We start from the raw sequence: 27,380 nt of genomic DNA, 5'->3' as shown, positions 1-27,380 counted from the left end.
CAGAGGGGAGACGGTCTCTTTAAGGAGTTTGGGGGAGATGGTCCCTTTGAAGAGGTGGAGACAGTCTCTTTAAGGAGTTTGGGGGAAGATGGTCCCTGCGAGGGGGCAGAGGCGAGACGGCCCCTTTGAAGAGGTGGAGACAGTCTCTTTAAGGAGTTTGGGGGAAGATGGTCCCTGCGAGGGGGCAGAGGCGAGACGGCCCCTTTAAAGAGGTGGAGACAGTCTCTTTAAGGAGTTTGGGGGAGACGGTATCTGTGAGGGGCCAGAGGGGAGACGGCCCCCTGCGAGGGGACAGAGGCGAGGCGGCCCCCTGCGAGGGGACACAGCGGAGGCGGCCCCCTGCGAGGGGACACAGCGGAGGCGGCCCCCTGCGAGGGGACACAGCGGAGACGGCCCCCTGCGAGGGGGCAGAGCGGAGACAACCCCCTGCGAGAGGGCAGAGGGGAGACGGCCCCCTGCGAGAGGTGGAGACAGTCTCTTTAAGGAGTTTGGGGAAAGATGGTCCCTGTGAGGGGGCAGAGGGGAGACGGCCTCCTGTGAGGGGTGACCTCATTGAAACCTAACAAATGTTGAAAGGCCTCGAAAGGATGTGAAGAGGACGTTTCCTGTAGTGAGTGAGTCTAGGACCAGAGGACACTGCCTCAAAATATAGGGACTTCCTTTTAGAACTGAGAGGAGGCGAAATTTCTTCAGCCAGAGGTTGGTGAATCTGTGCAATTCATCACCACAGACAGCTGTGGGCTAAGTCATTAAGTATATTTTAGACAGAGGTTGACAGATTCTTGATTTGTCTGAAGGGGCACGGCGATTGCGACTGAGTGGGAATTGGATCAGCCATGGGGAAATGGCGGAGCAGACGATCCCCTTGAATGATCTGAGGAGAGACAATCCCTTGAAGAGGAGCTGGGAGGGTTCTTACGTTTAACTGCCGTTCACTCTTTGGGGCACTCCGCTGTTCTTGTGGGTGGCTGCGAAGAAAAAGCATTTCAGGATGCATACATTTCTCTGACATTAAATTGGACCTTTGAAGACGTCGAGGTGAGCCGGTCACCTCAGGTCTGTGCAGTCTGACCCCGCTGGGCCTCCCTGAGGGCCCGAGGCCTGGGGGCGGGGCATAAAACACGACGACGACTTTCACCGACCACTGGAGGGAGAAAAATCTGCCGCCTTCCCGCCAACTCCACCCGCCAATGAGAACCTAGTACGTCAGAGCCGCGCGCTCATTGTCGCTTAGCCGAACCAGGGCAATGACGTATATTGCTAAGCCAATAGAGAGTGCTCGTCGTGGTTGAGAAGCCAATGGAAGAGCGCGCTTCGTTGTTGGCAGGTCACATGATACACGCTCTATAATTACACGAGCCAATGGAATGGATGCGTCATTGTTATCCGGCCAATGAGGAGTCGCTGATAGTTAAAACTAAGCCAATCAGAATGTTTTTTTAATCATGTTGGTTAAGCGCTTTGAGATGGAGAGGTAGGATGGGTGTCGGTAAGTGACGGATGGTCCCTGCTGAAGGGAAGTTTCATTGACTGATGGATCCCGCTGCGGCTTCGCAGCTGGTCGGTTGTTCCGTTATCAAGATGAAGGCTCGTTTTTTCGTGAGGCCAATGAGAGCGCACAAGCCCTTGCAATCAGACCAATGAGAATGCAGAATTCCTTGTTTCTCCAAAATGTTTATTGGCCAATGGGAACGGATAGTTTTTGTTCAGCCAATGACAGCGCAAGCTTCTTTGTTCTATTTATAGAGTCTGACCAATGAGAGCGTGGATACTTTGGCAATTGGACCAATGAAAGCGCAAATTACGTTGACCAATGGGAACGCAATTTATGTATGCCCCGCACGTCTCTGTGCAGCAAATGGCCTTAATAGGTAAACTGGAATTGGTTTATTATTGTCTACTGTTCATTTCTTTACACAGTGCATTGTGGCAGAACAAGCTGAAACAATAATAGTGCTGAATAAATGCAGTTAGAGAAAGTGCAGTGCACTACGGTGAGTGCATCTTGTCGTAGGGAGCCATCTAATAGTTTAACTGCGAGGGTACAAGCTGTCCTTGACGTGCTGTTAGCCTCTCTATCTTCTGCCCGATGGCAGGGAGAAAGAGAAAAGGCCTGGGGTGGGTGCCGACTGCTTTACCGAAATTCTGCCGATGCTGGACATCTTCAGCAACATGCCTGTCTATCACTTCCCACCTCCTTCCCTTTCTCCTGCGGTCCACTCTCATCTCCTAGAAGATCCCGACGTCTCCAACCCTTGACCTTTCCCACCCACCTGACCTTCCCCTCCCACCACCTTTTTATTCTGGCGCCTCCCCCCCCCACCCTTCCTACTCAGTCCTGAAGAAGGGAAACGTCGATGTTTAAGCAACACACATAAAAGTTTATGTGTGTTATACATAAAAGTTGCTGGTGAACGCAGCAGGCCAGGCAACATCTCTAGGAAGAGGTACAGTCGACGTTTTGGGCTGAGACCCTTTGTCAGGACTAACTGAAGGAAGAGCTAGTAAGAGATTTGAAAGTAGGAGGGGGAGGGGGAGATCCGAAATGATAGGAGAAGACAGGAGGGGGAGGGATGGAGCCAAGAGCTGGACAGTTAAATAAATAAATAACAGATGGGGTACGAGGGGGAGGTGGGGCATTAACGGAAGTTAGAGAAGTCGATGTTCATGCCATGAGGTTGGAGGCTACCCAAGATGGAATATAAGGTGTTGTTCCTCCAACCTGAGTGTGGCTTCATCTTTACAGTAGAGGAGGCCGTGGATAGACATATCAGAATGGGAATGGGACGTGGAATTAAAAAGTGTGGCCACTGGGAGATCCTGCTTTCTCTGGCGGACAGAGCGTAGATGTTAAGTGAAATGACCTCCCAGTCTGCGTTGGGTCTCGCCAATATATAGAAGGCCTCACCGGGAGCACCGGACGCAGTATATCACCGCAGCCAACTCACGGGTGAAGTGTCGCCTCACCTGGAAGGACTGTCTGGGGCCCTGAATGGTGGTGAGGGAGGAAGTGTAAGGGCATGTGTAGCACTTGTGCCGACGTTTATTCCTTTGCACAGATGCTGCCTGACCTGCTGAGTTCCTCCAGCCTTTTACGTGTGTTACTCTGGACTTCCAACATCTGCAAACTTCCACGTGTTTATAAAATGCTGGAGGACGGCATCTGTGGAAACGAATAAAGGTTCAACGTTTTGGGACGAGACCCTTCACAATGGAAGAGGGCAGAAGCCAGGATAAGAAGTTGCGAGGAGGGAAGGAGTTGCGGGGAGAGGGCAGTGCAAGGTCACAACGAGGAAGACGGTCCCTTTAAGTTCAAAGTGAATTTATTTTCAAAGTACATTGATGCGATTATATACAACTCTGAGATAAAAATATACCTACAAAGGAGGTACAGGAGTCTCAGGACGCACACCACCATGTTTGGGAGCAGTTATTACCCCTGATGCACTATCAATTACTCCAAAAGACTGGAAGTAGAGTAAATACTGAAAGGCTTTTATTAACAGTAAAATGGATGCACGTCCATGCTGTATGTCTGTCCTGGACTGAGGGAGGAGCAGTGACACAATCGCCTTTATTCAGGGGTCTGTGGGAGGAGCCACAGGAGCAGTCAGCAGAGGGGCGCGTCCAGGCAGGTAACCCAGTTACAACCTATATAGCAACACATCAAAGTTGCTGGTGAACGCAGCAGGCCAGGCAGTATCTCTAGGAAGGGGTACAGTCAACGTTTGGGGCCGAGACTCTTCATCAGGACTGCAGATTTCCTCATGTATACAACCTATATACATGGTTTACCACAACCCCACAACCAATAAGCTCACTTCCAAGGACACCGGTGATATTTACCGTGCATTTTGCTGCCGTTTACACGTTGGTTATTTGTCCGTCCACTTGGGCATGCTCTTTCATCGATTCTATTGTGTTTCTTTGTCGTACTAAGTTTTTAGTGTGTTCCATATACAAGTATGTACTTTGATAATGAATTTACTTTAAAGGTTCCTTTCCCTGACCCCTCCCATCCACCCTGACCCTCCAATGTCCACGCCATCCCTCCAGCGTCCATCCCACTGTCCACTGCTCACGACTGAGGCTTCACCAGTTCCTTTATAAAGCGTAAGCATTGCATCCTTGCTTTTATATTCTAGACCTCTTGAAATGAATGCTGCCTTTGCATTTGCCTTCCTCACCACCGACTCAACCCACAAGTTAACTTTAAGGGAATCCACAAGTACCTTTATACCTCTGGTTTTTGAATTTTCCTCCATTTGGAAAATACTCTACGCTTTTACCCCTTCTACTGAAGTGCATGATCGTACGCTTCCCTACACTGTCCATCTGCCACTTCTTTGCCCATTCTCCTAATCTAAGTCCTTCTGCAGAGTCCCAACTTTCTCAACGCTTCTTGCCTACCACCAATCCTCATATAGTTTGCAATCAATTTTCAATACAATTTTCAATAAATTGCAGATGACACAAAGCTGGGTGGCAGTGTGAAATGTGAGGAGGATGTTATGAGAATGCAGGGTAACTTGGACAGGTTGGGTGAGTGGGCAGATGCAGTTTAATGTGGATAAATGTGAGGTTATCTACTTTGGTGGCAAGAACAGGAAGGCAGATTACTATCTGAATTACTGTTACTATCACCAGGGCCCTGTACAACTGCAGAAGGACCTCTTTGCTCCTATACTCAACTCCCCTTGTTATGAAGGCCAGCATGCCATTAGCTTTCTTCACTGCCTGCTGTACTTGCATGCTTACTTTCAGTAACTGATGTACAAGGACACCTAGATCTCGTTGTACTTCCCCTTTTCCTAATTGACAGTAATTGACGTTCTTGCTATTGAGGGAGTGCAGCGGAGGTTCACGAGGTTAATTCCCGGGATGGCGGGACTGTCATATGTTGAAAGATTGGAGCGACTGGGCTTGTATACACTGGAATTTAGAAGGATGAGAGAGGATCTGATTGAAACATATAAGATTATTAAGGGATTGGACACGCTAGAGGCAGGAAACATGTTCCCGATGTTGGGGGAGTCCAGAACCAGAGGCCACAGTTTAAGAATAAGTGGTAGACCATTTAGAACGGAGTTGAGGAAAAACTTTTTCACACAGAGGGTTGTGGATCTGTGGAATGCTCTGCCTCAGAAGGCAGTGGAGGCCAATTCTCTGGATTCTTTCAAGAAAGAGTCAGATAGAGCTCTTAAAAATAACGGAGTCAAGGGATATGGGGAGAAGGCAGGAAAAGGGTACTGATTGTGGATGATCAGCCATGATCACGGTGAATGGCGGTGCTGGCTCGAAGGGCTGAATGGCCTACTCCTGCACCTATTGTCTATTGTCAATCTTGGCCACAAAGCCATCTATTCTCTCATCAAATCATTGATGTAAACATTAAAAGAAGTGGTCCTTATACCAAGCACTGTGGAACACCGCTAGTCACCAGCTGCCAACCAGAAAAGCCCTCATTATTCCTGCTATGTCCACCAATTCTCACTTCATTTTTAATCTTTATATAACTTCCCTTCATATTGCATCTTTTCTCCATCTACTGTGTTGTTTTTGTTGCCTTCTATTGGTTTTTAAAAGCTTCCCGGTCCTCTAACTTCCCGTTAATTTTTGCAATGTTATGTGCCCTCATTTCTGCTTTCATGGGGGCCCTTTTTACACACCTGTCTTTGTAAATGCCCTAAATCGTAGGAAGTTCACACCTACAGATGCGCTGGGCTGTCCGCACCACGCTCTGCAGAGTCCTGCGATTGAGGGGAGTACAGTTCCCATACCAGGCAGTGATGCAGCCAGTCAGGATGCTCTCAGTTGTGTCTCCTGTAGAACGTTTTTAGGGTTTGGGGGCCCATACCAAACTTTCTTTAACCGTCTGAGGTGACAGAGGCACAGTTGTGCCTTTTTCACCACACAGCCGGTATGTACAGACCATGTGAGATCCTCGGCGATGTGTATGCTAGGAACTTAAAGCTGTTCACACTTGCAACCCAGATCCATTGATGTCAATAGGGGCTAACCTGTCTCCATTCCTCTTGTCGTCCACAACCAGCTCCTTTGTTTTTGCGACATTGAGAGACAGGTTGTTTTCTTGACACCACAGTGTCAGGGTGATGACTTCTTCCCTGTAGGCTTCCTTGTTATTATTTGTGATTAGGCCAAACAGCATAGTGTCATGAGACACAGCCCTGAGGGGCAGCTGTGTGAAGGGTCAGAGGGGCAGAGGTGAGGGAGCCCACCCTTACCACCTGCCAGTGATCTGACAGGAAATCCAGGATCCAGTTACGAGATCTGTTGGTCACAAGGGTGGCCAGAAGTGCCTGTTACCATGCTGTGTCTCTGAATAAAAGATTAAAATTGAAATATGAGCTTTATTTGTCAAACTTACGTCGAAACAAAGAGTGAAAAGCATCGTTTGCATCAATGATCAACATGTGCTGGGGACAGTCGGCAGGTGTTGTAACATTTTCTACCACCAGAATAGGATGACCATCCCCACTAACCCTACCCTGTAGAAGACAAGTATAACGTAAAGAGTCATAGTATAAAATAGTTGTAAAGAAAAGATATTATATTTCCAAGGAATGCCAAAGATATGGTGAGAATGTATAAAGACAGCAGCAGGAATGGGACCAAGGTCACTGACACACTAAAGAGATGCACATTACACTACCACACCCTGAGCACTGAACTGCATCGGCTGGGAATCGAACCCAGGTCTCCCGCGTGGCAGGCAAGAATTCTACCACTGAACCACCAATGCAACTGTGAACAGATCAACCATCAGAGGACAGACCACACCAGATGCAACTTTGCCCATTCCAGTGTTCCTGTTCAATCAAACGACCCAAGGTCCACTGCATTCTCCCATAACAAACATCATTAACTCTTTGGTGACACAACTCTTTCAGCAGGTTCACAACTTCCAAAACTCACTAAGGTCTGTTCAGCCTGGCGAGATCCTCTCCGGGTCACAGACCTGTCGTTCTCGATCGTCGCTCATCCATGAGGCATCTTTTTATACATTTCTCTGGAAAAGTTTCAGATGTCACTTTCAGTTCACAGCCCATTATCAACGTCAAGTTTATTGTCATATCCACAAATGCAATGAAAGAATTTCTTGCAGGCGCAAAACATCAGCGAGGCAGGATTTACAAGAGAAACATACATATTTCACATCAATTACAAGTTCAAGATCATTTAAGGTCATTTCCAGTACACAAGTGGAAAGGTGAACAAAATAATTATTACTCTGGATCTGATGCACAAAAAGAAAACATGATAAAGGCTTTTTTTATATACAAAATATCTTTAACAAATTCAGTGCTATGTATACAAACCAGTGACTAACACAATTAATTACCTACAAATAGACAATACACGTTAGACTAAAATGTTTCCAACTCTGTCAATGATGGCAATAACCCCTTCTGGAACCCAATGGTCCCAGAACCCCTCTATGGTCGCCGTGGACAGCACGTGTTCCTTCTCAATATTTACCCGGGCACGAACATACCCCCGAAACATTGCCAGGCAGATCGTCCTGCCACCCGTTTCTAAGACTCACGGATGGTTGATTTCGCCAGACCCAGGAGCAAGTTGATAAGAACATCCTCATCCCTCTGTGCCCCCCTCCTTACTGGATGACCATATATAAATAGAGTGCGGCTAAAATGCAACTAGAAGGCGAGAAGCAGCCCACGCAGAATTGTCAAAAGGGGCTGCAGCCTCACACACTCCATGTACATATAGTACACAGTCACCTCCAGCCCACAGAAGTGACGTGCAGGTGGGATATCCATGTACAAACTGAAGAACGTATTGCAGGGCACCGCTCTATGCAGCAGCCTCCACCCCAGACCCCCCAGGTGCATGGGAAGAACCCCCTCGTAAAGGGACGTCCATTGGAGACCTCCCTCACCACCAGGTGGAATGACAGCCCGCCGTGGCGTGTCGGGACGAATATGATAAAGGCTGAGGGGGAAGGAGGACGAGCCAGTGTTCAGCTCACTACCCCGTGGGGTTAGCACTGAACTGACCACAGCTGTGGTCTGCACATATCAGCACTTGCCTCAGTGCTGAACTGGCAAGTGACACTCAGTACAGGAGTGTCTGCACATAACGTACACAATTTTCACAGATGGCGAATATCTATCACACCAGTGGCATCTGCATCCTGGAATAATGAGATGCCAGTCCAGATTTTTATTTGGGAAAATGTCAACTCCTTTTCCCACAGTGACAAACCAGCACTCAGGAGGGAGATTGAAAATCTGGCTGAATGGTGCAACACAACCTCTCACTCAACGACAGCACAATCAAAGAGCTGATGATTGACTACACGAGATGGAAGCTGGAGGTTGTCATTGGGAGATCAGAGCTGGGGAGGGTCACTAACTTTAAATCTCTTTGCGTTATCACATCAGCTGATCTGCCCTGGGACCAGTACGTAAGACCGAGCACTAAGAAGACTCAATGGCATCTCAGCTTTCTTAGAAGTTTGCACAGCTTTGGCACATCACCAAAAAACTTTGACAAAATGCACAGTAAAGAGAATCCTGGCTCGTTGTATTTTGCTGAAGGTTCTCCATGTTTCTATGAAATAGAAAACACACATTGCTCCTCCCTGTTTAGCTATGAACTCCAACTCAATAGAGAACACATCAACTACAGACCCAGTATACAATACAATACAACTGCTATATACAGACACACACAGCATAGTAAACTTTCAATTCTCCATTCAGGTGTAAAGATTTCATTGCTATGCAGGATTTCCTACTTGTGGGTTAACATCTGTTCTGCTGGGCAGGTGAGTTTTGTGGCTGTGAAACGATGTCAGGTTCTGGTAACTCCTCCGTGGTGGTGGCAGAAGTTGACTCTGAGGCTGCAGGAAGTGGTTCTGACAGGGACAGCCACCTTTCCTCTCCAACTTCGACTCTGCTCTCCTCAACTGATCAATGTGTCATCTCCAGATGATATCAGATGCAATCTCCACTGTGTAGGACTGTGGTCTAGTTCTGTCCTTAATCTCTCCATGTTACCATTCTATATATCTAAATTAAACATTAAAGATTAAATATGATCTTTATTTGTCAGACATACGTCAAAACATATAGTGAATAGCATCATTGGCAGCAACAAGCAACACCACTGAAGATGTGCTGGGGACAGGCTGCGAGAGAAACACTTCCTGTGCCAGAATAGCATGTCACCCTCACTGACCCTGAAAGGAACATGTGAAAGTATAACATACAAAGTCAGAGTATGAAATAGTTGTAAAGAGAAGGTATTATATTTCACAGGGAGAACGTGTAAAGACAGCAGCAGGAATGGGACCAAGGTCACTGGCACAGTAAAGACTAGCACACTGAACACGAAAGAGATGCACATCGCACTACCACACCCTAAGCACTGAACTGCATTGGCTGGGAATCGAACCCATGTCTCCCGTGTGGCAGGCGAGAATTCTACCACTGAACCACCAATGCAACTGTTAACAAATCAACCAAATTAAGTACATCAGAGGTCAGACCACACCAGAAACAACTTTGCCCATTCCAGTGGTCCTGTTTGTTTAAAAAACTCCAAGGTTCACCACCTTGACCCATAACAAACATCATTAAACATCATTGACACAATATGTACATAAGCCTGCAAGAGGAGAGACTGTACTTGATCGAGTATTGGGAAATGAACCTGGTCAGGTATCAGGTCTCTCGGTGGGAGAGCATTTTGCAGATAGTGATCACAATTCTATCTCCTATACCATAGCATCGGAGAGGGATGGGAACAGACAATTTAGGAAAACATTTAATTGGAGTAAGGGGAAATATGAGGCTATTGGTCAGGACCTTGGAAGCATAAATTGGGAACAGATGTTCTCAGGCAAATGTACAGAACGATGTTTCAGATGTTCAGAGGATATTTGCACAGAGTTCTAAATAGGTACATTCCAATGAGACAGGGAAAGGATGGTAGGCTACAGGAACTGTGGAGTACAAAGGCTGTTGTAAGTCTAGTCAAGAAGAAAAGAAAAGCTTACGAAAGGTTCAAAAAACTAGGTAATGATAGAGAACCAGAAGATTATAAGACTATAAGGCAGATGGAGTTCAACCCAGATATGTGTGAGGTGGTTTATTTTGGTAGGTCAAATATGATGGTAGAATATAGTATTTATGGTAAGATTCTTGGGAATGTGGAGGATCAGAGATAACTTGGGGTCTGAGTCCATAGGACATTCAAAGCTGCTGTGCACATTGACTCTGTGGCTAAGAAGGCATACGGTGCATTGGCCTTCATCAATTGTGGGATTAAGTTCAAGAGCTGAGAGGTAATGTTACAGCTGTACAGGAACCTTGTTAGACCTCACTTGGAGTACTGTGCTCAGTTCTGGTCGCCTCACTACAGGAAGGGTGCAGAGAAGATTTACAAGGATGTTGTCTGGATTGGGGAATATGACTTATGAGAATAGGTTGAGTGAACTCGGCCTTTCTCCGTGGAGTAGTGGAGGATGAGAGGTGACCTGATAGATGTGTATAAGATGTGAGGCATTGATCATGTAGATAGTCAGAGGCTTTTACTCAGGGCTGAAATGGCTAACATGAGAGGACTCAGTTCTAAGGAGCTTGGAAGCAGGTACAGAGGAGATGTCCGGGTACGTTTTTTACGCAGAGAGTAGTGAGCGTGTGGAATGCGCTGCCGGCTACGGTGCTGGTGGAGGATAGGATAGGGTCTTTTTAGAGGCTCCTGGATAGTTACATGGAGGTTAGAAACATAGAGGGCTATGGGTAACCACAGGTAATATCTAAAGTAAGTACATGTTCAGCACAGCATAGTGGGCCGAAAGGCCTGTATTGTGCTGTAGGTTTTCTATGTTTCTATGAAATAGCAAAGACACAACACTCCTCCCTGTTTAGCTGTAAACTCCAACTCAATGGAGAACGCATCAACTACAGACCCAGTATACAATACAATACAACTGCTATATACAGACACCCACAGCATAGTAAACTTTCAATTCTCCATTCAGGTGTAAAGATTTCATTGCTATGCAGGATTTCCTACTTGTGGGTTAACACCTGTTCTGCTCGGCAGGTGAGTTTTGTGGCTGTGAAACGATGTCAGGTTCTGGTAACTCCTCCGTGGTGGTGGCAGAAGTTGACTCTGAGGCTGCAGGAAGTGGTTCTGACAGGGACAGCCACCTTTCCTCTCCAACTTCGACTCTGCTCTCCTCAACTGATCAATGTGTCATCTCCAGATGATATCAGACGCAATCTCCACTGTGTAGGACAGTGGTGTAGTTCTGTCCTTAATCTCTCCATGTTACCATGCTGTATCTCTAAATTAAAGACTAAAGATCAAATAAGGGCTTTATTTGTCACACATACGTCGAAACGTACAGTGAAAAGCATCATTGGCAGCAACGAGCAACACAGTCTGGGCAAAGAAGAGGAATTCTGCAGATGCTGGAAATTCAAGCAACACACATCAAAGTTGCTGGTGAACGCAGCAGGCCAGGCAGCATCTCTAGGAAGAGGTACAGTCGACGTTTCGGGCCGAAACCCTTCGTCAGGACACAGTCTGAGGATGTGCTGGGGACAGGCCGCGAGCGTTGAAACACTTCCTCTGCCAGAATAGCGTGTCACCCTCACTGACCCTGAAAGGAACATTTGAAAGTATAACATACAAAGTCAGAGTATATAATAGTTGTAAAGAAAAGGTATTATATTACACAGGGAGAACATACAAAGACAGCAGCCGGACACTGGCACGTTAAAGAGATGCACACTGAACACTAAAGAGATGCATATTGCACTACCACACCCTAAGCATTGAACTGCATTGGCTGGGAATCGAACCCAGGCCTCCCGCGTGGCAGGCGAGAATTCTACCACTGAACCACCAATGCAACTGTTAACAGATCAACCAAACTAAGTACATCAGAGAACAGACCACACCACACACAACTTTGCCCATTCCAGTGTTCGTGTTCAATCAAACAGCTCCAAGGGTCGCTGCGTTCTCCCATAACAAACATCATTAAACATCATTGACACAATATGTACATAAGCCTACAAGAGGAGAGGCTGTATTTGACGTGGTATTGGGAAATGAACCTGGTCAGGTGTCAGGTCTCTCAGTGGGAGAGCATTTTGCAGATAGTGATCACAATTCTATCTCCTATACCATAGCATTGGAGAGGGATAGGAACAGACAAATTAAGAAAATGTTTAATTGGAGTAAGGGGAAATATGAGGCTATTGGGCAGGACCTTGGAAGCATAAATTGGGAACAGGTGGACAGGTTGGGTGAGTGGGCAGATGCATGGCAGATGCAGTTTAATGTAGATAAATGTGAGGTTATCCACTTTGGTGGCAAGAACAGGAAGACAGATTACTATCTGAATGGTTGCAAGTTAGGAAAAGAGGAAGTACAACGAGATCTAGGTGTCCTTGTTCATCAGTCACTAAAAGTAAGCATGCAGGTCCAGCAGGCAGTGAAGAAAGTTCATGGCATTTTGGCCTTCATAACAAGGGGAGTTAAGTATAGAAACAAAGAGATCCTTCTGCAGTTGCACAGGGCACTGGTGAGATTGTGTGCAGTTTTGGTCTCCAAATTTGAGGAAGGACACTCTTGCTATTGAGGGAGTGCAGCACAGATTCACAAGGTTAATTCCTGGGATGGAAAGACTGTCATATGTTGAAAAATTGGAGCGACTGGGCTTATATACACTGAAATTTAGAAGGATCTGATTGAAACATATCAGATTATTAAGGGATTGCACATGCTAGAGGCAGGAAACATGTTCCCGATGTTGGGTGAGTCCAGAACCAGAGGCCACAGTTTAAGAATAAGGGGTAGGCCATTTAGAACAGAGTTGAGGAAAACCTTTTTCACCCAGAGAGTTGTGGATCCGTGGAATGCTCTGCCTCAGAAGGCAGTGGAGGCCGATTCTCTGGAAGCTTCCAGTGAGAGTTAGTTAGAGCGCATAATGATAGTGGAGTCAAGGGATATGGGGAGAAGGCAGGAATGGGGTATTGATTGTGGATAATCAGCCATGATCACAGTGAATGGTGGTACTGGCTCGAAGGGCCGAATGGCCTACTCCTGCACCTATTGTCTATTGATGTCTTTTCTGCTGGGCAGGTGAGTTTTGTGAAACGATGTCAGGTTCTGGTAACTCCTCCGTGGTGGTGGCAGAAGTTGACTCTGAGGCTGCAGGAAGTGGTTCTGACAGGGACAGCCACCTTTCCTCTCCAACTTCGACTCTGCTCTCCTCAACTGATCAATGTGTCATCTCCAGATGATATCAGACACAATCTCCACTGTGCAGGACAGTGGTCTAGTTCTGTCCTTAATCTCTCCATGTTACCATTCTATATATCTAAATTAAACATTAAAGATTAAATATGAGCTTTATTTGTCAGACATACGTCAAAACATATAGTGAATAGCATCATTGGCAGCAACAAGCAACACCACTGAAGATGTGCTGGGGACAGGCCAGAATAGCATGTCACCCTCACTGACCCTGAAAGGAACATGTGAAAGTATAACATACAAAGTCAGAGTATGGAATAGTTGTAAAGAGAAGGTATTATATTTCACAGGGAGAACGTGTAAAGACAGCAGCAGGAATGGGACCAAGGTCACTGGCACAGTAAAGACTAGCACACTGAACACTAAAGAGATGCACATTACACTACCACACACATTGAACTGCATTGGCTGGGAATCGAACCCAGGTCTCCCGCGTGGCAGGCGAGAATTCTACCACTGAACCACCAATGCAACTGTTAACAAATCAACCAAATTAAGTACATCAGAGAACAGACCACACCAGACACAACTTTGCCCATTCCAGTGTTCCTGTTCCTTCAAAAAACTCCAAGGTTCACCACCTTGTCCCATTACAAACATCATTAAACATCATTGACACAATATGTACATAAGCCTACAAGAGGAGAGGCTGTACTTGATCTAGTGTTGGGAAATGAACCTGGTCAGGTGTCAGGTCTCTCAGTGGGAGAGCATTTTGCAGATAGTGATCACAATTCTATCTCCTATACCATAGCATTGGAGAGGGATAGGAACAGACAAATTAAGAAAATGTTTAATTGGAGTAAGGGGAAATATGAGGCTATTGGGCAGGACCTTGGAAGCATAAATTGGGAACAGATGTTCTCAGGGAAATGTACGGAACAATGTTTCAGATGTTCAGAGGATATTTACATGGAGTTCTGAATAGGTACATTCCAATGAGACAGGGAAAGGATGGTAGGATACAGGAAATGTGGTGTACAAAGGCTGTTGTAAATCTAATCAAGAAGAAAGTAAAAGCTTACGAAAGGTTCAAAAAACTAGGTAATGATCAAGATCTAGAAGATTATAAGGCTAGCAGGAAGGAGTTTAAGAATGAAATTAGAGAGCCAGAAGGGGCCATGAGAAGGCCTTGGCGGACAGGTTTAAAGAAAACCCCAAGGCATTCTACAGCTAAGCGAATAAGATGTGAGAGAATAGGACCAATCAGGTGTGAGAGTGGAAAAGTGTGTCTGGAACTGGAGGAGATAGCGGAGGTACTTAATGAATACTTTACTTCAGTATTCACGAAGGAAAAGGGTCTTGGTGATTGTAGGGATGACTTGCAGCAGACTGAAAAGCTTGAGCATGTCGATATTAAGAAAGAGGATGTGCTGGAGCTTTTGGAAAGCATCAAGTGGGATAAGTCTCCGGGACCAGAAGAGATATACCCCAGGCTACTGTGGGAGGCGAGGGAAGAGATTGCTGAGCCTCTGGCAATGATCTTTGCATCATTAATCGGGACAGGAGAGGTTCCTGAGGATTGGAGGTTTGCAGATGTTGTTCCATTATTCAAGAAAGGGAGTAGAGATAGCCCAGGAAATTATAGGTGAGTGAGTCTTACTTCAGTGGTTGGTAAATTGATGGAAAAGATCCTGAGAGGCAGGATTTATGAACATTTGAGGGGGCATAATAAGATTAGGAATAGTCAGCATGGCTTTGTCAAAGGCAGGTCGTGCCTCATGAGCCTGATTGAATTTTTTGAGGATGTGACTAAACAGATTGATGAAGGTAGAGCAGTAGATGTAGTGTACATGATTTTCAGCAAGATATTGGTAAGGTACCCCATGCAAGGCTTACTGAGAAAGTCAGGAGGCATGGGATCCAAGGGAACATTGCTTTGTGGATCCAGAATTGGCTTGCTCACAGAAGGCAAAGAGTGGTTGTAGATGGGTCATATTCTGCATGGAGTTCGGTGACCAGTGGTGTGCCTCAGGGATCTGTTTTGGGACTCCTTCTCTAGTGATTTTATAAATGACCTGGATGAGGAAGTGGCGGTGTAGGTTAGTAAGTTTGCTGATGACACAAAGGTTGGGGTGTTGTGGATAGTATGGAGGGCTGTCAGAGGTTACAGTGGGACATCGATGAGATGCAAAACTGGGCTGAGAAGTGGCAGATGGAATTCAACACAGATAAGTGTGAGGTGGTTCATTTTGGTTGGTGAAGTATGATGGCAGATTATAGTATTAATGGTAAGACTCTTGGCAGTGTGGAAGATCAGAGGGATCTTGGGGTCTGAGCCCATGGGACACTCAAAGCTGCTGTGCAGGTTGACTCTGTGGTTAAGAAGGCATACGGTGGATTGGCTTTCATCGACCGTGGGATTGAGTTCAAGAGCCGAGAGGTAATGTTGCATCTATATATGTCATGGTCCATTCTGTGTAGTCCACATTCCGGTTCACGGTCTGGTCCATCAACCCTTGCTCTAGATTTTCCTGTCTACCCTGTTTCTGTTCCTGTTGAGCTCTAATTGAGGCAGCTGATGCTCGTTGGAGCTGGCTGCATAAATACCTTCAGAGACCAGGGCGTGGCTGCTGGATTGTTCTTGTCCTTACTCCTAACCCCTGCCTTCTGTTTCCTCACCTGAAGCCTTGCCTTGTCTTGCCGGTAACTCTCGCATCGCCTGAAGTTCTTGTCTCGCCTTGCACGGCCTGAAGCCTTGCCTTGTCTTGCCAGTAACTCTCGCCTCGACTTGCCTGAAGTCTTGTCTTGGATCCACCCTGAACCTAGCTCTCTTCCTGTCCCTTGCCTCCATCGGGTAAGTCAGGCCAGATTGCCGTTACCCTGCAGTTGGTTCTGTCCCTTCCTGTCCCTCGCCTCCGTCAGGTGGAGATCCGCGTCCTGCCCAGGTGTACCGCGCCCTGCCCAGGATTACTGTGCCCTGCCCAGGAGTACCGCGCCCTGCCCAGGAGGAGCTTCAAGACCCCAAGCCTCAAGACTCGCCCCAAGTCTCTGGTCTCAAGCCTCGCCTCAAGTCTCTGGTCTCAAGCCTCTCCTCAAGTCTGAAGACTCCAGCCTCGTCCTGCCTGCCAGTCAAGCCTCGTCCTTGCCTAGTTCTGGGGTCCGAGCCAGAGGCAAGACCCAGGTTCTGGGTCCTTGTCCAGTCTCTGGCTCGGAGTCCAAGCCAGGGCTCCTAGCTCTCTTGTCCAGTCCTGTTCCAGGTTCCTGGTTTTTCTGTCAATGTCCTAGCCTTTGCCCTGTATCTGAGTCCTGTCCCTAGTGCTTCAGTGTCTGTGTCTTGCACTTGGGTCCGTTCCCAGCCACCACCTTATGACAATATAGGACCCTGGTCAGATTCCACTTGGAGTATTGTGCTCAGTTCTGGTCACCTCACAACAGGAAGAATGTAGAAACTATAGAAAGGGTGCAGAGGAGATTTACAAGGATGTTGCCTGGATTGGGGAGCGTACCTTATGAGAATAGGTTGAGTGAACTCGGCCTTTTCTCCATGGAGCGGCGGAGGGTGAGAGGTAACCTGATAGAGTTGTATAAGATGAGAGGCATTGATCGTGTGTATAGTCAGAGGCTTTTTTCCCAGGGCTGAAATGGTTAGCACGAGAGGGCACAGTTTTAAGGTGCTTGGAAGCAGGTACAGAGGAGATGTCAGCGGTAAGTTTTTTATGCAGACAGTGGTGAGTGCATGGAATGGCCTGCAGGCAACGGTGGTGGAAGCAGATACGATAGGGTCTTTTAAGAGGCTCCTGGATAGTTACATGGACCTTAGAGAAATAGAGGGCTGTGGGTAACCCTAAGTAATATCTAAATTAAGTATATGTTCAGCACAGCATTGTGGGCCAAAGGGCCTGTATTGTGCTGTAGGTTTTCTATGTTTCCATGTTTCAATGAAATAGCAAACACACAACACTCCTCCCTGTTTAGCTATAAACTCCAACTCAATAGAGAATGCATCATTTATAGACTCAGTATTCAATACCACTGCTATGTACAGACACCCACAGCATAGTAAACTTTAAATTCTCCATTCAGGTGTAAAGATTTCATTGCTATGGAAGATTCCTTACTGATGTGGGAAATCATGCTTGACTAATCTTCTGAAATCTTTTGAGGATGTAACTATGAAAATGGACAAGGGAGAGCCAGTGGATGTAGTGTACCTGGACTTTCAGAAAGCCTTTGATAAGCTCCCACATAGGAGATTAGTGGGCAAAATTAGGGCACATGGTATTGGGGGCAGAGTACTGTCATGGATTGAAAATTGGTTGGCAGACAGGAAACAAAGAGTAGCGATTAACGGGTCCCTTTCAGAATGGCAGGCGGTGACCAGTGGGGTACCGCAGGGTTCAGTGCTGGAACCGCAGCTGTTTACAATATACATTAATGATTTAGATGAAAGGATTAAAGTAACATTAGCAAATTTTCAGATGACACAAAGCTGGGTGGCAGTGTGAAATGTGAGGAGGATGTTATGAGAATGCAGGGTGACTTGGACGGGTTTGGTGAGTGGGCAGATGCAGTTTAATATGGATAAATGTGAGGTTATCCACTTTGGTGGTAAGAACGGGAAGGTGTTCTTGTACATCAGTCACTGAAAGCAAGCATGCAAGTACAGCAGGCAGTGAAGAAAGCTAATGGCATGCTGGCCTTCACAACAAGGGGAATTGAGTATAAGAGCAAAGAGGTCCTTCTGCAGCTGTACAGGGCCCTCGTGAGACCACACGTGGAGTATTGTGTGCAGTTTTGGTCTCCAAATTTGAGTAAGGACATTCTTGCTATTGAGGGAGTGTAGCGGAGGTTCATGAAGTTAATTCCCGGGATGGCTGGACTGTCATATGTCGAAAGATTGGAGCAACTGGGCTTGTATACACTGGAATTTAGAAGGATGAGAGGGGATCTGATTGAAACATATCAGATTATTAAGGGATTGCACATGCTAGAGGCAGGAAACATATTCCTGATGTTGGGGGAGTCCAGAACCAGAGGCCACAGTTTAAGAATAAGGGGTAGGCCATTTAGAACAGAGTTGAGGAAAACCTTTTTCACCCAGAGAGTTGTGGATCCGTGGAATGCTCTGCCTCAGAAGGCAGTGGAGGCCGATTCTCTGGATGCTTCCAGTGAGAGTTAGTTAGAGCGCATAATGATAGCGGAGTGAAGGGATATGGGGAGAAGGCAGGAATGGGGTATTGATTGTGGATGATCAGCCATGATCACAGTGAATGGTGGTACTGGCTCGAAGGGCCGAATGGCCTACTCCTGCACCTATTGTCTATTGATGTCTTTTCTGCTGGGCAGGTGAGTTTTGTGAAACGATGTCAGGTTCTGGTAACTCCTCTGTGGTGGTGGCAGAAGTTGACTCTGAAGCTGCAGGAAGTGGTTCTGACAGGGACAGCCACCTTTCCTCTCCAACTTCGACTCTGCTCTCCTCAACTGATCAATGTGTCATCTCCAGATGATATCAGACGCAATCTCCACTGTGTAGGACAGTGGTCTAGTCCTTCCCTTAATCTCTCCATGTTACTATGCTGTATCTCTAAATTAAACATTAAATATTAAATATGAGTTTTATTTATTTGTCACACATATGTCGAAACATAGAGTGAAAAGCATCGTTGTCAGCAACGAGCAACACAGTCTGGGGATGTGCTGGGGACAGGCCGCAAGAGCTGAAACACTTCCTGTGTCAGAATATCATGTCACCCTCACTGACCCTGAAAGGAACATGTGAAAGTATAACATACAAAGTCAGAGTATAGAATAGTTGTAAAGAGAAGGTATTATATTTCACAGGGAGAACAGCAGCAGGAATGGGACCAAGGACACAGTAAAGAGATGCACACTGAACACTAAAGAGATGCACATTACACTACCACACCCCAAGCATTGAACTGCATTGGTTGGGAATCAAACCCAGGTCTCCCGCGTGGCAGGCGAGAATTCTACCACTGAACCACCAATGCAACTGTTAACAGATCAACCAAACTAAGTACATCAGAGGACAGACCACACCACACACAACTTTGCCCATTCCAGTGATCCTATTCACACATTTCTCTTCAAAATGTTCAGATGTCACTTTCAGTTCACAGCCCATTATCAATGTCGAGTTTATTGTCATATCCACAAATACAATGAAAGACTTTCTTGCCGGCACAAAACATGAGTGAGGTAAGATTCACAGGAGAAACATATATACTTCACATCAGTTACAAGTTCAAGATAGTTTAAGGTCATTTCCAGGACACAAGTGGAAGAATTGTTATTCTGGATCTGATGCACAGAAAAACAAAATATGATAAAAGCTTTATTATCTACAAAATATCTTTATTACAAATTCTGTGTTATATATACAAAACAGGGACTAACATGATTACTACATGACAAATAGACAATACACAGTAAACTGAGATGTTTCCATCTCTGTCAGTGATGGCAATAACCCCACGTGGAGCCCAATGGTCACAGAACCCCTCTATGGTCGCCATGGATAACGCGTGTTCCTTCACAATATTTACCCGGGCACGAACATACCCCCTAAACATTGCTAGGCAATCTACCCGGGCAGATCCACCAACCACCCATTTCCAAGACCTTCGGGTGGCTGATTTCGCCAGTCCCAGGAGCAAGTTGACAAGGACATCCTCATCCCTCTGTGCCCCCCTCCTTACTGGATGACCATTTATAAATATGGTGAGGCTAAAATGCAACCAGAAGGTGAGAAGCAGCCCACACAGATACACAAAAAGGGGCTGCAGCCTCACACACTCCATGTACATCTGGTACAGGATCACCTCCAGCACGCAGAAGTGACGTGCAGGTGGGATATCCATGTACAAACTGAAGAACGTATTGCAGGGCACCGCTCTATGCAGCAGCCTCCACCCCAGACCCCCCAGGAGCATGGGAAGAACCCCCTCGTAAAGGGACGTCCATTGGAGACCTCCCTCACCACCAGGTGGAACGACAGCCCGCCGTGACGTGTCGGGACGAATATGATAAAGGCTGAGGGGGAAGGAGGACGAGCCAGTGTTCAGCTCACTACCCCGTGGGGTTAGCACTGAACTGACCACAGCTGTGGTCTGCACGTATCAGCACTTGCCTCAGTGCTGAACTGGCAAGTGACACTCAGTACAGGAGTGTCTGCACATAACGTACACAATTTTCACAGATGGCAAATATCTATCACACCAGTGGCATCTGCATCCTGGAATAATGAGATGCCAGTCCAGATTTTTATTTGGGAAAAAGTCGACTCCTTTTCCCACAGTGACAAACCAGCACTCAGGAGGGAAATTGAAAATCTGGCTGAATGGTGCAACACAACCTCTCACTCAACGACAGCACAATCAAAGAGCTGATGATTGACTACACGAGATGGAAGCTGGTGGTCTTCATTAAGGGACTGGAGCTGGAGAGGGTCAGTAACTTTACATTTCTTTGCGTTACCACATCAGCTGATCTGCCCTGGGACCAGTACGTAAGACCGAGCACTAAGAAGACACAATGGCATCTCAGCTTTCTTAGAAGTTTGCACAGCTTTGGCACATCACCAAAAATCTTTGACAAAATGCACAGTAGAGAGAATCCTGGCTTGTTGTATTTTGCTGAAGGTTCTGTATGTTTCCATCAAATTGCAAACACATAACACTCCACCCTGTTTAGCTGTAAACTCCAACTCAGTAGAGAACGCATCAACTATAGACCCAGTATACAATACAATACAACTGCTATACACAGACACCCACAGCATAGCAAACTTTCAATTCTCCATTCAGGTGTAAAGATTTCATTGCTATGCAGGATTTCCTACTTGTGGGTTAACACCTGTTCTGCTCGGCAGGTGAGTTTTGTGGCTGTGAAACGATGTCAGATTCTGGTATCTCCTCCGTGGTGGTGGCAGAAGTTGACTCTGAGGCTGCAGGAAGTGGTTCTGACAGGGACAGCCACCTTTCCTCTCCAACTTCGACTCTGCTCTCCTCAACTGATCAATGTGTCATCTCCAGATGATATCAGACACAATCTCCACTGTGTAGGACAGTGGTCTAGTTCTGTCCTTAATCTCTCCATGTTACCATGCTGCATCTCTAAATTAAACATGAAAGATTATATATGAGCTTTATTTGTCACACATATGTCGAAACATACAGTGAAAAGCATCGTTGGCAACAACGAGCAACACAGTCTGGGGATGTGCTGGGGACAGGCCGCAAGAGCTGAAACACTTCCTCTGCCAGAATAGCATGTCACCCTCACTGACCCTGAAAGGAACATGTGAAAGTATAACATACAAAGTCAGAGTATAGAATAGTTGTAAAGAGAAGGTATTATATTTCACAGGGAGAACAGCAGCAGGAATGGGACCAAGGACACTGGCACAGTAAAGGCTAGCACACTGAACACTAAAGAGATGCACATTACACTACCACACACATTAAACTGCATTGGCTGGGAATCGAACCCAGGTCTCCCGCGTGGCAGGCGAGAATTCTACCACTGAACCACCAATGCAACTGTTAACAAATCAACCAAATTAAGTACATCAGAGAACAGACCACACCAGACACAACTTTGCCCATTCCAGTGTTCCTGTTCCTTCAAAAAACTCCAAGGTTCACCACCTTGTCCCATAACAAACATCATTAAACATCATTGACACAATATGTACATAAGCCTACAAGAGGAGAGGCTGTACTTGATCTGGTATTGGGAAATGAACCTGGTCAGGTGTCAGGTCTCTCAGTGGGAGAGCATTTTGCAGATAGTGATCACAATTCTATCTCCTATACCATAGCATTGGAGAGGGATAGGAACAGACAAATTAGGAAAATGTTTAATTGGAGTAAGGGGAAGTATGAGTCTATTGGGCAGGACCTTGGAAGCATAAATTGGGAACAGATGTTCTCAGGGAAATGTACAGAACAATGTTTCAGATGTTCAGAGGATATTTACATGGAGTTCTGAATAGGTACATTCCAATGAGACAGGGAAAGGATGGTAGGATACAGGAAATGTGGTGTACAAAGGCTGTTGTAAATCTAATCAAGAAGAAAGGAAAAGCTTACGAAAGGTTCAAAAAACTAGGTAATGATCAAGATCTAGAAGATTATAAGGCTAGCAGGAAGGAGTTTAAGAATGAAATTAGAGAGCCAGAAGGGGCCATGAGAAGGCCTTGGCGGACAGGTTTAAAGAAAACCCCAAGACATTCTACAGCTAAGCGAATAAGATGTGAGAGAATAGGACCAATCAGGTGTGAGAGTGGAAAAGTGTGTCTGGAACTGGAGGAGATAGCGGAGGTACTTAATGAATACTTTACTTCAGTATTCACTAAGGAAAAGGGTCTTGGTGATTGTAGGGATGACTTGCAGCAGACTGAAAAGCTTGACCATGTCGATAGTAAGAAAGAGGATGTGCTGGAGCTTTTGGAAAGCATCAAGTGGGATAAGTCTCCGGGACCAGATGAGATATACCCCAGGCTACTGTGGGAGGCGAGGGAAGAGATTACTGAGCCTCTGGCAATGATCTTTGCATCATTAATCGGGACAGGAGAGGTTCCTGAGGATTGGAGGTTTGCAGATGTTGTTCCATTATTCAAGAAAGGGAGTAGAGATAGCCCAGGAAATTATAGGTGAGTGAGTCTTACTTCAGTGGTTGGTAAATTGATGGAAAAGATTCTGAGAGGCAGGATTTATGAACATTTGAGGAGGCATAATAAGATTAGGAATAGTCAGCATGGCTTTGTCAAAGGCAGGTCGTGCCTCATGAGCCTGATTGAATTTTTTGAGGATGTGACTAAACAGATTGATGAAGGTAGAGCAGTAGATGTAGTGTACATGATTTTCAGCAAGATATTGGTAAGGTACCCCATGCAAGGCTTACTGAGAAAGTCAGGAGGCATGGGATACAAGGGAACATTGCTTTGTGGATCCAGAATTGGCTTTCTCACAGAAGGCAAAGAGTGGTTGTAGACGGGTCATATTCTGCATGGAGTTCGGTGACCAGTGGTGTGCCTCAGGGATCTGTTCTGGGACTCCTTCTCTAGTGATTTTATAAATGACCTGGATGAGGAAGTGGCGGGGTAGGTTAGTAAGTTTGCTGATGACACAAAGGTTGGGGTGTTGTGGATAGTATGGAGGGCTGTCAGAGGTTACAGCGGGACATCGATGAGATGCAAAACTGGGCTGAGAAGTGGCAGATGGAATTCAACACAGATAAGTGTGAGGTGGTTCATTTTGGTTGGTGAAGTATGATGGCAGATTATAGTATTAATGGTAAGACTCTTGGCAGTGTGGAAGATCAGAGGGATCTTGGGGTCTGAGCCCATGGGACACTCAAAGCTGCTGTGCAGGTTGACTCTGTGGTTAAGAAGGCATACGGTGGATTGGCTTTCATCGACCGTGGGATTGAGTTCAAGAGCCGAGAGGTAATGTTGCATCTATATATGTCATGGTCCATTCTGTGTAGTCCACATTCCGGTTCACGGTCTGGTCCATCGACCCTTGCTCTAGATTTTCCTGTCTACCCTGTTTCTGTTCCTGTTGAGCTCTAATTGAGGCAGCTGATGCTCGTTGGAGCTGGCGGCATAAATACCTTCAGAGACCAGGGCGTGGCTGCTGGATTGTTCTTGTCCTTACTCCTAACCCCTGCCTTCTGTTTCCTCACCTGAAGCCTTGCCTTGTCTTGCCGGTAACTCTCGCATCGCCTGAAGTTCTTGTCTCGCCTTGCACGGCCTGAAGCCTTGCCTTGTCTTGCCAGTAACTCTCGCCTCGACTTGCCTGAAGTCTTGTCTTGGATCCACCCTGAACCTAGCTCTCTTCCTGTCCCTTGCCTCCATCGGGTAAGTCAGGCCAGATTGCCATTACCCTGCAGTTGGTTCTGTCCCTTCCTGTCCCTCGCCTCCGTCAGGTGGAGATCCGCGTCCTGCCCAGGTGTACCGCGCCCTGCCCAGGATTACCGTGCCCTGCCCAGGAGTACCGCGCCCTGCCCAGGAGGAGCTTCAAGACCCCAAGCCTCAAGCCTCGCCCCAAGTCTCTGGTCTCAAGCCTCGCCCCAAGTCTCTGGTCCCAAGCCTCGCCCCAAGTCTCTGGTCTCAAGCCTCGCCCCAAGTCTCTGGTCTCAAGCCTCACCTCAAGTCTCTGGTCTCAAGCCTCTCCTCAAGTCTGAAGACTCCAGCCTCGTCCTGCCTGCCAGCCAAGTCATGTCCTTGCCTAGTTCTGGGGTCCGAGCCAGAGGCAAGACCCAGGTTCTGGGTCCTTGTCCAGTCTCTGGCTCAGAGTCCAAGCCAGGGCTCCTAGCTCTCTTGTCCAGTCCTGTTCCAGGTTCCCGGTTTTTGTGTCAATGTCCTAGCCTTTGCCCTGTATCTGAGTCCTGTCCCTAGTGCTTCAGTGTCTGTGTCTTGCACTTGGGTCCGTTCCCAGCCACCACCTTATGACAATATAGGATCCTGGTCAGATTCCGCTTGGAGTATTGTGCTCAGTTCTGGTCACCTCACAACAGGAAGAATGTAGAAACTATAGAAAGGGTGCAGAGGAGATTTACAAGGATGTTGCCTGGATTGGGGAGCATTCCTTATGAGAATAGGTTGAGTGAACTCGGCCTTTTCTCCATGGAGCGGCGGAGGGCGAGAGGTGACCTGATAGAGTTGTATAAGATGAGAGGCATTGATCGTGTGTATAGTCAGAGGCTTTTTTCCCAGGGCTGAAATGGTTAGCACGAGAGGGCACAGTTTTAAGGTGCTTGGAAGCAGGTACAGAGGAGATGTCAGCGGTAAGTTTTTTTATGCAGACAGTGGTGAGTGCATGGAATGGCCTGCAGGCAACGGTGGTGGAAGCAGATACGATAGGGTCTTTTAAGAGGCTCCTGGGTAGCTACATGGAGCTTAGAGAAATAGAGGGCTGTGGGTAACCCTAAGTAATATCTAAATTAAGTATATGTTCAGCACAGCATTGTGGGCCGAAGGGCCTGTATTGTGCTGTAGGTTTTCTATGTTTCCATGTTTCAATGAAATAGCAAACACACAACACTCCTCCCTGTTTAGCTATAAACTCCAACTCAATAGAGAATGCATCATTTATAGACTCAGTATTCAATACCACTGCTATGTACAGACACCCACAGCATAGTAAACTTTAAATTCTCCATTCAGGTGTAAAGATTTCATTGCTATGGAAGATTCCTTACTGATGTGGGAAATCATGCTTGACTAATCTTCTGGAATTTTTTGAGGATGTAACTATGAAAATGGACAAGGGAGAGCCAGTGGATGTAGTGTACCTGGACTTTCAGAAAGCCTTTGATAAGCTCCCACATAGGAGATTAGTGGGCAAAATTAGGGCACATGGTATTGGGGGCAGAGTACTGAATGGATTGAAAATTGGTTGTCAGACAGGAAACAAAGAGTAGCGATTAACGGGTCCCTTTCGGAATGGCAGGCGGTGACCAGTGGGGTACCGCAGGGTTCAGTGCTGGGACCGCAGCTGTTTACAATATACATTAATGATTTAGATGAAAGGATTAAAAGTAACATTAGCAAATTTGCAGATGACACAAAGCTGGGTGGCAGTGTGAAATGTGAGGAGGATGTTATGAGAATGCAGGGTGACTTGGACGGGTTTGGTGAGTGGGCAGATGCAGTTTAATGTGGATAAATGTGAGGTTATCCACTTTGGTGGCAAGAACGGGAAGGCAGATTATTATCTAAATGGAGTCAAGTTAGGAAAAGGGGAAGTACAACAAGATCCAGGTGTTCTTGTACATCAGTCACTGAAAGCAAGCATGCAAGTACAGCAGGCAGTGAAGAAACTAATGGCACGTGGGCCTTCATAACAAGGGGAATTGAGTATAAGAGCAAAGAGGTCCTTCTGCAGCTGTACAGGGCCCTAGTGGGACCACACCTGGAGTATTGTGTGCAGTTTTGGTCTCCAAATTTGAGTAAGGACATTCTTGCTATTGAGGGATTGCAGCGGAGGTTCATGAAGTTAATTCCCGGGATGGCGTGACTGTCATATGTCGAAAGATTGGAGCAACTGGGCTTGTATACACTGGAACTTAGAAGGATGAGAGGGGATCTGATTGAAACATATAAGATTATTAAGTGATTGCACACGCTAGAGGCAGGAAACATGTTCCCGATGTTGGGTGAGTCCAGAACCAGAGGCCACAGTTTAAGAATAAGGGGTAGGCCATTTAGAACAGAGTTGAGGAAAACCTTTTTCACCCAGAGAGTTGTGGATCCGTGGAATGCTCTGCCTCAGAAGGCAGTGGAGGCCGATTCTCTGGATGCTTCCAGTGAGAGTTAGTTAGAGCGCATAATGATAGCGGAGTCGAGGGATATGGGGAGAAGGCAGGAATGGGGTATTGATTGTGGATGATCAGCCATGATCACAGTGAATGGTGGTACTGGCTCGAAGGGCCGAATGGCCTACTCCTGCACCTATTGTCTATTGATGTCTTTTCTGCTGGGCAGGTGAGTTTTGTGAAACGATGTCAGGTTCTGGTAACTCCTCCGTGGTGGTGGCAGAAGTTGACTCTGAAGCTGCAGGAAGTGGTTCTGACAGGGACAGCCACCTTTCCTCTCCAACTTCGACTCTGCTCTCCTCAACTGATCAATGTGTCATCTCCAGATGATATCAGACGCAATCTCCACTGTGTAGGACAGTGGTCTAGTTCTGTCCTTAATCTCTCCATGTTACCATGCTGTATCTCTAAATTAAACATTAAAGATTAAATATGAGTTTTATTTATTTGTCACACATATGTTGAAACTTAGACTGAAAAGCATCGTTGTCAGCAACGAGCAACACAGTCTGGGGATGTGCTGGGGACAGGCCGCAAGAGCTGAAACACTTCCTGTGCCAGATTAGCATGTCACCCTCACTGACCCTGAAAGGAACATGTGAAAGTATAACATACAAAGTCAGAGTATAGAATAGTTGTAAAGAGAAGGTATTATATTTCACAGGGAGAACAGCAGCAGGAATGGGACCAAGGACACTGGTCACTGTAAAGAGATGCACACTGAACACTAAAGAGATGCACATTACACTACCACACCCTAAGCATTGAAC

The 27,380-nt window shown here is 46.5% G+C and overlaps 6 non-coding genes across 6 annotated transcripts; all 6 read right to left on the bottom strand.

Moving 5' to 3' along the window:
* Nucleotides 1-6,692: 6,692 nt before the first annotated feature.
* trnag-gcc (transfer RNA glycine (anticodon GCC)) lies at nucleotides 6,693-6,763 on the bottom strand. Its single transcript has one exon. It is a non-coding gene; the product is annotated as a tRNA-Gly (tRNA).
* A 2,657-nt stretch (nucleotides 6,764-9,420) lies between these two features.
* On the bottom strand, nucleotides 9,421-9,491 carry trnag-gcc (transfer RNA glycine (anticodon GCC)). The gene has a single exon. It is a non-coding gene; the product is annotated as a tRNA-Gly (tRNA).
* Nucleotides 9,492-11,840: 2,349 nt separating this feature from the next.
* On the bottom strand, nucleotides 11,841-11,911 carry trnag-gcc (transfer RNA glycine (anticodon GCC)). The gene has a single exon. It is a non-coding gene; the product is annotated as a tRNA-Gly (tRNA).
* A 1,812-nt stretch (nucleotides 11,912-13,723) lies between these two features.
* Nucleotides 13,724-13,794, bottom strand: trnag-gcc (transfer RNA glycine (anticodon GCC)). Its single transcript has one exon. It is a non-coding gene; the product is annotated as a tRNA-Gly (tRNA).
* Nucleotides 13,795-19,206: 5,412 nt separating this feature from the next.
* On the bottom strand, nucleotides 19,207-19,277 carry trnag-gcc (transfer RNA glycine (anticodon GCC)). The gene has a single exon. It is a non-coding gene; the product is annotated as a tRNA-Gly (tRNA).
* Nucleotides 19,278-21,754: 2,477 nt separating this feature from the next.
* trnag-gcc (transfer RNA glycine (anticodon GCC)) lies at nucleotides 21,755-21,825 on the bottom strand. Its single transcript has one exon. It is a non-coding gene; the product is annotated as a tRNA-Gly (tRNA).
* Nucleotides 21,826-27,380: the final 5,555 nt, after the last annotated feature.

The sequence above is a fragment of the Mobula hypostoma genome, chromosome 28 (genome assembly GCF_963921235.1).
Source record: "Mobula hypostoma chromosome 28, sMobHyp1.1, whole genome shotgun sequence".
In the NCBI taxonomy this organism is placed as follows: Eukaryota; Metazoa; Chordata; class Chondrichthyes; order Myliobatiformes; family Myliobatidae; genus Mobula; species Mobula hypostoma.
The sequence above is the reverse complement of the archived record's forward strand: the minus strand, read 5'-3'. Positions and strand labels throughout refer to the sequence as shown.